The 11,754-nt window shown below is 40.6% G+C and overlaps 1 pseudogene; it reads right to left on the bottom strand.

Annotated features, from left to right (window-relative positions):
• Window positions 1-7,195: 7,195 nt before the first annotated feature.
• On the bottom strand, window positions 7,196-9,347 carry LOC114526627 (annotated as a pseudogene).
• Between the last annotated feature and the right edge of the window lie 2,407 nt (window positions 9,348-11,754).

The following is an 11,754-nucleotide window of genomic DNA, read 5'->3' on the forward strand; positions in this document are numbered from 1 at the left end:
ACCACTCCACTGGATTTGTGGCAACTAGCTATATATGCACGTTAAAGGTCCCTTGCAGTCAATATATTGACCAGGCATAACAGCCAGCTAACCACACCTGCCACCTGTAATTGGACTGGCTTTCAAAAGGCAGAGGCAGCCTAAGCTACATTGTTACATCGGTTCTTACAACCTTAGGTTATTTGTCAAATTCTTTGCTGCAGGCATTCTTATTGCCTGAGGATAAAAAGGAGAAATTTAGGCTGCTGAGGGAAACCATTTTATCTCAAAGGGAAGTTGACCTACACACGCTACAACGCTTCGCGGGCAAGACTACGTCCTTTTCTATCGCCGTCCCAGCCGCACGGTTGCATAAGCGAGTGGTTTTTCAAGCAATTGGTTCCTTTACGAAGCAATCCAACGAAACCGTCAAGATAGTGGGAGCATTAAGAGAAGAGATTGCTTACTGGAGATTCCTCGATACATGGGAAGGTCACTTACCTTGGATTGACGAGCGGCAATCTTGTACTCCAGTTTTTTGTCAATGCTTCTAAATCAGGTTGGGGCAGTGTTGTTTTTTGCCATGGTAACGACCCCATCACACTACGCGATTTTTGGGCCGTGGATGACCTTTCTAAGCCCATGGTTGTTAAGGAGGCTCTCGCTCTTCAGCATACGCTCTCTGCGGCAGCATCATCCTTACTTAACCACTGTGTGGACGCACACACCAATAGTCTTACGCTCATGCGCGCATGGAAGAATCAAGGCGGCAAAAGCCTGGCCCTCACTAAAGTTATTAAAGAGATTTTCAATCTCTCTTTTCGCTCTAATATCGCCCTTGTGTTGTGTCACGTGCCGTCCAAGCAGAGTTTGGCGGACACCCCATCCAGGGCTTTGTCCGATGCGGATTGCATGCTCGCCAGTCTCCATTGACGCAATTTGGAGCACCTATGGGGACCTTACACCATCGATTTGATGTCTCTCGACTCAATGCACAGAAGAGCCGAGATGGCAACCCTCTCTTCCCCATTTCTCCCTTTGGTTAACCCCTGCCTCTGTTGGCGTCAATCTATTTGCGCAAACTCTACGGGCTGAAGATAATGCCTATGTCTTCCCCCCCATAGGGTTAATTGGCCCCGTTCTCCGATTTTAGCTGGCTGCACCATGTCGGTTTACCCTTGTTATTCCCAACAATTCCTATGGTTGAGGGCCATGCTTCAGATAGCGTTCGCTTGGGCGTGATGATGCAACCGGGTATTCTGCTTTTTCCAACACGTGCTGGAGCATTTGAGTCCCGTCCTCTCGACTGGGACCTTTGGGCCTTTCGATTTTAAGACAATATTGTGTGTAACCGTCACTATGTGTACGTGTAATCTGTGATGAACGGATTGTTTTTGCTATCGTTTAGGGCGTGCCCATGGCGCCCGACGAAGAAGTGTCAAGCCTGCCGTTACCCTAATGATAACTGTGCTGCGTTTTGCCAACTATGTGGGGTCCCACAGGCTACATCCACCGTGAGCATGCCATTACCAGATTGTCAATTAGATATAGAATCGATTGATCAATGAATTGACAACCTTCAGACGCGGCAGTGTTCGTCCATGTATGGTTGACAAAAATCACGGCTGGAGCTTGAACTTGATGCATCCTCGCGGCGCTCGACCCACCGATGGCGTCCTCCTCCTGTGAGCCTAAAGACGTGGTCCGTTTTCTTGTTTGGAAAGATCGGAAGGGAAGGACAACGGTCCATAGCACTGACTGCAATTTGCTTGGCTCCCACCGAAACAGACCAATGTGGTTGCCCATGTCTATCTGCCGGCACAGTTGACTCTACCATTGGCAAGCTCCAGTCCATCTTTTGGGAGTTAGATAGCACCGGGGAGTACGACGTCCACTCTGGAACTGGCAACCCAGCTGCACACTATTTAGTTAAACAATATTTAAAGTCGATCAGGACCGAACAAGCAGTAGCCAGGGTATCTCCCCGTAAGGCGACACCTTTATTTTTTGACAAATTTCACAAGGTAATTCTGCATTTGCGAGATCTCCTTTCCTGTCCTTCTACAACCGCCATTAATAAATATATTTATGTATGTGACTTGACAATTTTTTACCCTCGCGTTCTTTACGGGCCACAGAGTGTCTGATTTGGGTCGGCTCAAGACAATGGATATTTTGAAAAATTCGAATGGCAAGATTGTGCTTATCTATCAGAGGGTCCGGAAATCAATAAGAGGAACTACTGCCCGGCCAATCCTAGTTCACCCGTCCAAGAACCCAGCTGTGTGCCCTGTTGGTAATCTAAAGTTCTATGGCACATTGTGCAAAGCAATGCGGATTGACTTGGCGTCAGGGTTTCTGTTCCGCATGACCACCAAGCACAACACTGTTTCCACTTCCCCTTTATTGGCCCCGGCTGCCCAAACACGGCTTGCAACATATCTAAAGGCATTGGACCTCTCTATACTAATGATGCGGGCTGCAATTCTCCCGAGCCTTCTCAGCGCATCAAAGGAGGAAATCGCCCAGCATATCAGTTGGTCGTCAACGCAGATGGTGGATCACTACACACAGATCGATCAAGTTTGGGCAGTTGCTGGCACTGCGGGGCGCCTGAATGAAAGCATTCAATCGGTGGCAGGATGCACCCCAGCTGAAGATTTAGGCATCCAATTTCAACACTTAAACAATCTAATTAACTTTGAACCTTTCTTTACCACTTAGTTTTCTCGCTTAGTTTGGGATCTTATAGCAGTTTCGGGATTTAGGGTTGGGACTGAGTTTTGGGTCCAACAGGCAAAAAAAAAATTTTCTGTCTTTTAATACTGGGAGACTGTATTCAAAATATGTTGTTTGGTAATGTACTCTGACTAAAAAAATATATTTGCTGAAGAGACTGCTGCCATGGTTACCAAGATATACCCCCTATGGTGACGTGCGGGTAATTTTATAAACATGATTACTGGAGAAGTATAGATGATAAAAACTTGGAATAACTTTTATTTGCTTACTATAAACATTAGCTAGGAGATGAACCTTGCTTATCAACATGGATTACATAATACACAACTTGAAACACAACTTGATAAATATTAATGATAAAGTAATTTTTTAGGTTTACATCCTAGAGCAAGGTATGCTAACCTCACTGTGAAAATTTCATCAAGATATCTTAAATAGTATTCTATTCTAACTGCATTCCTGCTGACCTCAGCTCACGGAGAAAGAGTTATGGGCAATGCAAGCCCTGTCGCAGGGCCATGCCCACGACCAGTGGTTCCAACAAGCTAATCCAAGACAACCATAAACACTTCCTAAGGGGGTCCAACAGTAAAATTTTGGTAAAAATTTTAAATTTTGCAATTTTTCAAATTAACAAGATTTGTATAGTTTAAACCCTCCTGGATTGCCTCCGCAGTTTATATTGCCAAAAAACGAAAATTAAATCCGAGAAATAAGGCAAATTCCTGACCCTACTGCTTTATTTTGTCCTAGCAACGCCCATAGCAACGATTGTTTTGCCTAGAAATTTGCATAAAAAGGCCGGGCTTGATCGAAATTTGTTGAGGTACCTTAGTTGTTTTAACATAAAGTATCTTCGCTACATCTGCTACTTGTCTCTGGCCACTTTTTTCAAAAACTGAAGGCGCATCGCACATGTAAACTTTCCTGTTGGCGAAAACATATATTCAAAGCTATTCCGAATTCTTCTGTTAATTATTCAAACATATTTCTGTATATTTTTAACGTCTTTGCAAGTAATCTTTATTTACGATGCCAAGAGAAAGTTATAGGCAGAAAAAGCGCAAATTTCACAGCAATCAGTTTGTGAAATGTGACAAGAGGAGTCGTGTTGATCATGATGACAAAACATGTGGCGAGCCATCAACCTCATCCAACAACTTGTCTGCCTCTGCCAGAAAGCTTGGCAAACAGAGTTCGACAAAACCTGAACGTCTTGATAGTCAGTCAAATCTTCACGTACGATGTGAAGAATGCGGCTGGGTTTATACCTTTCATACGTCAAAGAAAATCCAGCATGGTTTTGATGTAAATAAAAGGTTAGTCTATGCTATGAGAAGTATTGGACAAGGCCATGCTTCTATAAAACGTTTCTGTGCCAACATGAATATGCCATTTCCACTGGGGTACACTGCCTACAGAGATAATAACATTGCCTTGGCAAAGGCAGCAAAGTCTGTGGCCACAATATCAATGCAAGATGCTGCAGCTGAACTTCAGAAGAATTCTGAACCATTTACCCAGTGTGCAGTGTCCTGTGATGGTACATGGCAGCGACGTTGTCATGCCTTGTTACATGGTTGTGTGACAACATTGTCAATAGACAGTGGGAAATGTTTGGACGTAGAAATTTTATCCAAGGTGTGTCATGGATGCCAGAAAATTGAAAGGGAAGACGCTGTGAAGAAAGTTGACCTACAAGAGAGGCACAAATGCAAAGCCAACTACCAAGGATCAGCACCATCGATGGAAGTGGAGGGAGTGAAAGAATTTTTGAAAGAAGTGAAGAGACTCACAAGCTGCAATATACTGAGTATTTTGGAGATGGCGATAGCAAGGCCTATCAAGAAGTTCAGAACTGCTATGAGAACATTCATATTGAGAAGAAAGAATGTGTTGGGCATGTACAAAAGCGTGTGGGCACTGCGCTAAGGAAGTTGAAGAAGGAAAACAAAGGAATTGGTGGCAAAGGTAAGCTGACCGACTCCCTGATTGACAAACTCCAGAATTAATATGGCATTGCTATTAGAAGCAATTCTGGGGATTTGTCAGGGATGAGGTCAGCTATACATGCAAGCTTTTTCCACTGTGTTTCCTCAAAGAAGAGTAACTTGCACAATCAGTGTCCGGATGGACTGGACAGCTGGTGTGCCTATAAGAGGGACAAAGCAAACAACACAGTCCAAGTTTGGAGTGTATGATGCAGTGGCTCACTTCAACATGGGTTCTTAGGCAGCTGCAAAGATAATGGAGGAATTGGGTTTGGAGCCAGGATACTTCTTTCAAGAAGGAATGAGGAAAGCTGATAAACAGCGAATTGCGAAAGCTGATCATAGGACGAAAAATGGTGAAGAAGCGGAGAAAGGTATTGCGAGGTCAAAAAAAGAAGAAAGAGGACAAAACTAAGGAGAAAGAGGGCAACACATATGAGGCAGGGGCTTTTTGAATACAAACTGTATCATAATTCAAGATAAATAAGAAATTTACAGGTATCAACATGTTAATAAACGTCTTATTCAATTTAAAATGCGTTTTCTCGGATATGGTGAAATGCTGTATTTATTTAATTGTTCACATGATATCTTAAAAACTATTCTAAGTGCAATCATGCGTGACATCGTGCATAAAAGGCAGAAACATCAGGAAGTCAGGGTCAGTTTGTTAAACGTGGCTTCGGGTATGTACTGGGGAATACAACTTAGGGTTTGTCAGACTCCTGCATGTGGCATACTGTAAAATTCTATTTGTAACATTTATTAGTCGGAATGTAATATTAGTATAAGAGATTAAATATTGCTTTTAGTACTCAGTGGACGGTATATAATTTGTGCTGCTTCCCCACCTCCCCCCAGGTAAAAGAACCTGTTCCTCATGGGCTCGCATTGCCCATAACTCTCTCTCCATGAGCTGAGGTCAACAGGAATGCAGTTAGAATAGAATACTATGCATTATCTGGAGAGGGACAAAAGTGTAGCTCTTAAATGCCATAAATTACAATTCAACCATTCCCCAACTCTATTAAAGAACTGGATTAATGGGGTTCACAATATGTCTCACAGTAAAGAGAGACAGTTCACCCCAATCCACGTATTATCTTACAGTCTCATGCTTCAAAGCAAGGGTGGGGGGGGGGCAGTGCATATGGATGAGACAGTTGGGGGCAGATGCACATCTAGTGAGGTTTTAGCTGACATAAATGTACTAGAGTTGCAGGCTACATTTTTTGCCCTAAGGTCGTTAGAGAAAGGAGCAATATTCATGTTCAGCTTCAAATTGACAACACTACAGCAGTGTCATATGTGAATGACATGGGGGGAACTCAATCTCCTGAGCTTAATATGTTGGCTCTTGAAATATGGGAATGGGCCATGGAGCAAATCCATTTGGTTGTCTGCTGTTCACGTACCTGGCAAAGAGCAGACAAACTAGGGCAGACAAAGAGTCATGCAACATCTCAGACAGATATGGGTGGACCCTTGATAAGGAGGTGTTTGATGCCATTTGCAACCTTTTTGCAACCAGGCTGAACAGTCAACTAGACACTTCGCTCATGGAAACCTGATCCAGGTTCCCAAAATGTAGATACTATCTCCCTAGACTGGAGCAAGTTTACATTTTATGCTTTTCCACCTTTTGGCCTAGTGCCAAGGTGTGTACGAAAGATTTTAGAAGACAAAGCCAAGGAAATTCTAGTTGTTTCATTCCAGCCAACTCAGTATGCCAGTCAGGAAGTACTTCCACCAAGCCCCAAGCTGCTTCAACATCATAAGGATCATCCACATTCACTAAACACAACATTGCATCTGATGGTGTGTCAACTCCAAGTAATTCCATCAGAAAATTTGGCCTTTCTATAGATGCAACAGGGCTTGTCATGGCATGTGGAAAAAAGAAACCCAGAAGCAATACAAGACATACATTGAGCAGTGGCTGGCCTTTTGTGGTAAAGGGAGAATCAATTACTGTCAACCGAATATAAGTGATGTCATTCTTTTTTTTATGGAATTGTACAAGAAAGGTTTAAAGTTTAGTTTCCTTTAGTTTCCACGTTCATTGAAGCTGTTTATCATTCTCAAACACCAACACCTAAGTACAGTCACATATGGGAGGTTTCCCGATTATGTAATGGACTAGAACATTAGAGCAACTAAATACATTTTGACTAGATTTAGGACATTAAGACATTTTAGGATTATCCCATTTTTTTTTAAAAGGAAGTTGTAATGATCAGCAGACATTTTTGATCACACATGCATAGGACATGTTAAATATTCATAAAAATATTTCTTGTTGGTCTAAGTTATTTATTAAAACTGTTTCTTTGAAGACTAGAAGTTTTTTCAAATCCTTTGCAATCCTTGGTTTATAGAAGGATTATTACAACTACCTGGTTTGATGTTCGCCAAAGAGAAATTGCATTTAAATGCTACCTTCAAACAATATGTAGTGTGTAATGTTGTGTAGTGTGTCATGTTTACTTAAGCAAGTACCTTCTGTTGAAGAAGAACTGATCTTCTTTTTCTTCAGACAAATAGGCTTTGATTCTGTCATTCAAAACAGGAGCACCGTCAATTCTTTGTACTAGTACTAGTAACTTTGACACATGTCAGGCATTTTTCTGCATTCTTTTTTCTTCTATTTCCTCAAACTCTTTCACACTTAACTGCTGAATCTTTTGTTTATTCATCCCTTCAAATTTCTTGTGCATCTCCCATTCAATTGTTGCTCCATCTACAACAGCATCACCAATAGCAGAATTTGTTTTTTCAGCTTCACCTTGTCCACTGTCCTCTCTTGATCTATGTATCCTGTAGTCAAACATTCTGCACATCTCTGCATCTCTAAATTTCACTTTAAAGTTTCAAACACTGACTCCAGGGCCAGCGTTGGTTAAGTCTGCCCATCTGGGTTTGACAATGGGTAATTTCCACTCATCGAGTATATTCAAAATTCTTTTTCAGCACTCCTTCACTTCTCTTATTGCTTGGTGAAAGGTTTCTATATATTCACCATTGGCCACATTCAAAGCACATTCAACTGTCTCTATCGCTAGTAGAGCTTTTGTTTTAACACCATCAAAGAGTTTCTCTTCTCCTTGACCTTCTATGAAACCTTCATCAGTTACTGGTGACTGAATTTCTTTTCTTAAGTGATACAACCGTTCACATTCATATTCTCTATGGATGCAGTCATGTACTGCTGCCTTGGAGATATCATCTTCCTCAGTCATATCAACATACAAGAAACATGCATTCTGGATAATTACACATTGACGAAAGGGTCTGCTATAGCTATCGCCAGTATCTTCTAACACCTCAAATTCCTCCGGATGACGTCTCAGTCGCACTGTTTCACTTACCCAGGTTGAACCACTTGACTGTACAATCGCTTTCGAACAAATGAAAACAAAATGACATCCTTGTTATTAGCTTTTCATCATCTTTGTTTTTGTCTGACATTGAGCTTTCCTTGGTAAAAATCCTATGTGCCCCTGGAGTTTGGTATACTAGCTTTTCAGGCCAGTCATACTTTGGAACGCCCTAGCCTTCTCAGCATCAGTGACTGTCAAAATCCTTTAGCTTCTCGCATTGGCAAATCCCTCTGATGTACCTGGCCGCAAATATACTTTGTCATCAATGCTCCTCATAAAACACAGACAGGATGATTCCTCATTATCTTTCCCGAAAAACTCAAGTTTCACATTTTTAACATGAGCTCTTTGGAAATGTGTGTTCTCATTGTCAGCATCCTCAGCCTTTGGGGGCTTCTTCGTACAGAACAGACCTTTCCCTCAATGTTTCTTTGCCTGGATCGATCTTGCAGACATTGGATTACACCGGTTGACAACAGTAGTGGCACTTTTAATGCTCTTCTTGTTTCTTTGGAGCAATCGATAGTTAGCAATGTTCAGGAGATCTTGTTTTTTCACCCTTCTGTTGGGATACATAACCATATTATGTCTCCATCCATGGTATGTAGCCTTATCTTCAATACATTTTGCTGTACATTTTGTTAGATTCCGGTTCCCTTGTGTGGCTTTAGATTGCCCATTCACTCGTTTTGCTTCAAACAGTCTAATTGCTTTCCTTTTCTTCATCTGATTAAATTTCTGCCTTTGCTTCTTGTTTTTTGATACAGACATCATTTCTGTTATACTCGATAAGCTATCTTCTTTTAGAGACTCTCTTCCAGATCAATGATATGAGATGCATCCCACTTTTTCTTTTTAGCTTCCAATCTTGGTGTATCTGCCTCAATTTCTTCTGTTAACTTCCGTTTCTTCTCATTTAAGTGTTTCGTTTATGGCAATGGTTGCAGCAGATGTTGCTTCCCTCCAGCTCTGTACAACTTCAAGGACCTGCAACAAATTGTACATACTACACTTTTACAATATTTTAAACAAACTGACAGATTGCTATACATACCTCTCTTGTATCTGACTTCAGATTATCTGGATCTATACCGAGGTTGCTCATTTCACTCCTTGATGGATTAGCAGCTAATAAAACCCTCATAACTTTTCTGTCCCACTCAGTGTCAATGGTTTCAATTACAGCCTTCACTTTGCATGTATTTAGTTTCATTCTTTCTGGTGCGGTATTATCATTTGTAGAAGAACACAACATGTCAAAGAAAACCTCCAGGCTACACAACTATTAGGACGAAGAAAAATTTATCGCTTATTCAGTGTGTGCATTTTTAATATTAAGTGTGCATTTTTAATATTATACAATAAATATTAAATTGATATAAATCTCAAATGAGATTGAACTGTAAAACTTATACATATTCATTAATATTTACACTTACCAGAATTTAACTTTGGATCGGCCATATTTGCAATGCAAATGCTTGCAAATATGGCTATACCATTGCGGGTACTGGGGGATTCTTGGGGATATTTTCACTACGTCACGAGGTGACAAAGACACAGTGTCCAAGATGGTGACATACTTTGTGCCTTCGACAACCAACGTTTTCCAATTTCATTTGTGGTATTAAATATATTTAGTTGAGTAGCTCAGTCAGTTTTGATACGCTATGGCTAATTCGGTTAGCTTTGTCACCTTTCTTCAAAGTATCAATTTAAAAGACTAGTATCTACAACATTTTAAAGACAATGGTTATGATGATCTGAGTCTTATAAAATCACTGCACGAGGATGAGATGAACGACATGTTAAGTTTGGTAGGAATGTCAGTTAAACCAGGACATCGCTTAAAATTTAAGAAAGCCCTTGTTGCTGTCTGTGAGAATGATAAAGCACCAGTGGCACCAAAGTATCAAGTGGTCAGAAATCCGAACTGAAGAAAGTGCAAAAGAGTAAGTACCCTACATGTTGTCGATAATCATATTTCAGTGAATGAACGACTTATTCAATTTATTGTTTGTCAATAGTTTTTAATATAAATATCAATATCTCACATGTTCATACTTGATGTAGTGATGTTGTCATTGTTCATCATGTTCATTATATATCATGAGTGACTTGTGTGTGGATTTGTATGTTGCTGCTCTTGAGTGACAGTCTATTAAACCACATATTATTTTCATATTCACAATTCCACACTGTTTCACATATTTTTGAATTTGAAAATATAAATACTAATTGACAATTGCAAAAATCACTGTCACTGAGTATGTTTATGCAATATTTGATGTTGGTGTGAATGTCATTTAGTATTATTTTGATTGTGTATGATAAATACCACGCTTTTTTTTGTAGCAATCTCATTCAGTGGTGGAGGGTTAGTCTTGGGTGAAAGTGCCTCTGTGGAAAGCAAAGAAGGTTGGGAGAAATTTCTCATATTCCCACAGCTAAGACAGAACGCCTAAAGTTTTTCAATTCTATGATCAAAGAAGTCTATGATGAGCATTTGCGAAAAAGCAGTCACAATTCCAGTCATATTTAGATGGCCGACGACGATTTTGCTGGGAAGTGAAGTGCAACGTCAAGCAATTGGAGAAAATATTTATTTCATATAACAAAGGTACTATTCCCAAGGAAAACATTCGCTGTGACAGATATAAGGAGTATCCATGAGATGTAAAAGTTGAAGATGTTCCAAACTGTGAAAATAGTGTTTGCTCGTGTTAGTGCAACATTATCGAAGATGAAAGATGTTAATGAGAAACTTCAAAACCGGAAGAAATGTCTCTTTGATGAGGAACTAAATCATAAGCCATGGGCCACAAGTGAGATCTCTTTCATTAAAAAATATTTGGGAATCTTAGGTAGCATGATTGGGAATGGGACATTGGACATTAAACATGTTTTGAAACAACTTGAGAAAAGATTTGACAAGGCAAGTGTTGCAAACAGTGAACAGAAACGGAAAGTGAGAAGGAAGACTGAGCAACATTACAAAGCACAGAAAAAACGTCTAGCTGTATGTAGCAAGATGAAAAGCTGACGAAACTGATTCCAGTGATATTGATGATGTACCTCACCTCGTACTGTGTAGGGTCCGAAGAGGTCCAACATCACCTTGTTAAAGGCAATTGTCCCATCAGTTGAGATTGGAACTTTGCTTCTCGTACTTTACACATTTGGCATCTGCTTTTGACTGATCGAGCCAATTTGCTTTCTTGAGGTACCCAGTACCGTTGACGGAACCGTGCCAGGGTCGCATCACGTCCTCTATGATCTGATGAATGGGCTCATTGCATGAGAAGTCTAGTAACCGGGTGGTTGTAAGGTAACAACTTCTGCAAATCGGAATCCACCGTCATGGGGTTATAGTTGCTTAGACGCTGTCCTATGACCCAAAAGTCATCTTTCTGTTTGACTGGAGTCAAACTTGAATAATGACCCCCCTTTTTACCCTTTCTATCGACTTTCACCATCTCCTTTTGGAGTAACTTTTGAGCGTCCTTTATGATAAAATTCTCGGCTTACTTTAGCTGTTCTGTGGATATTGATAAAGTTCTTCCACCGCCAAAACTCTTTTTCTTGGCGATATTTAATAACGACCCATATTAACTTGTTGACATCACTGAACCTTGTCTAGTCGATCAACAGGTTTTTTTCGT

Source organism: Dendronephthya gigantea, unplaced genomic scaffold, assembly GCF_004324835.1.
Source record: "Dendronephthya gigantea isolate DGI-Jeju-01 unplaced genomic scaffold, DenGig_1.0 000040F, whole genome shotgun sequence".
Classification (NCBI taxonomy): Eukaryota; Metazoa; Cnidaria; class Anthozoa; order Malacalcyonacea; family Nephtheidae; genus Dendronephthya; species Dendronephthya gigantea.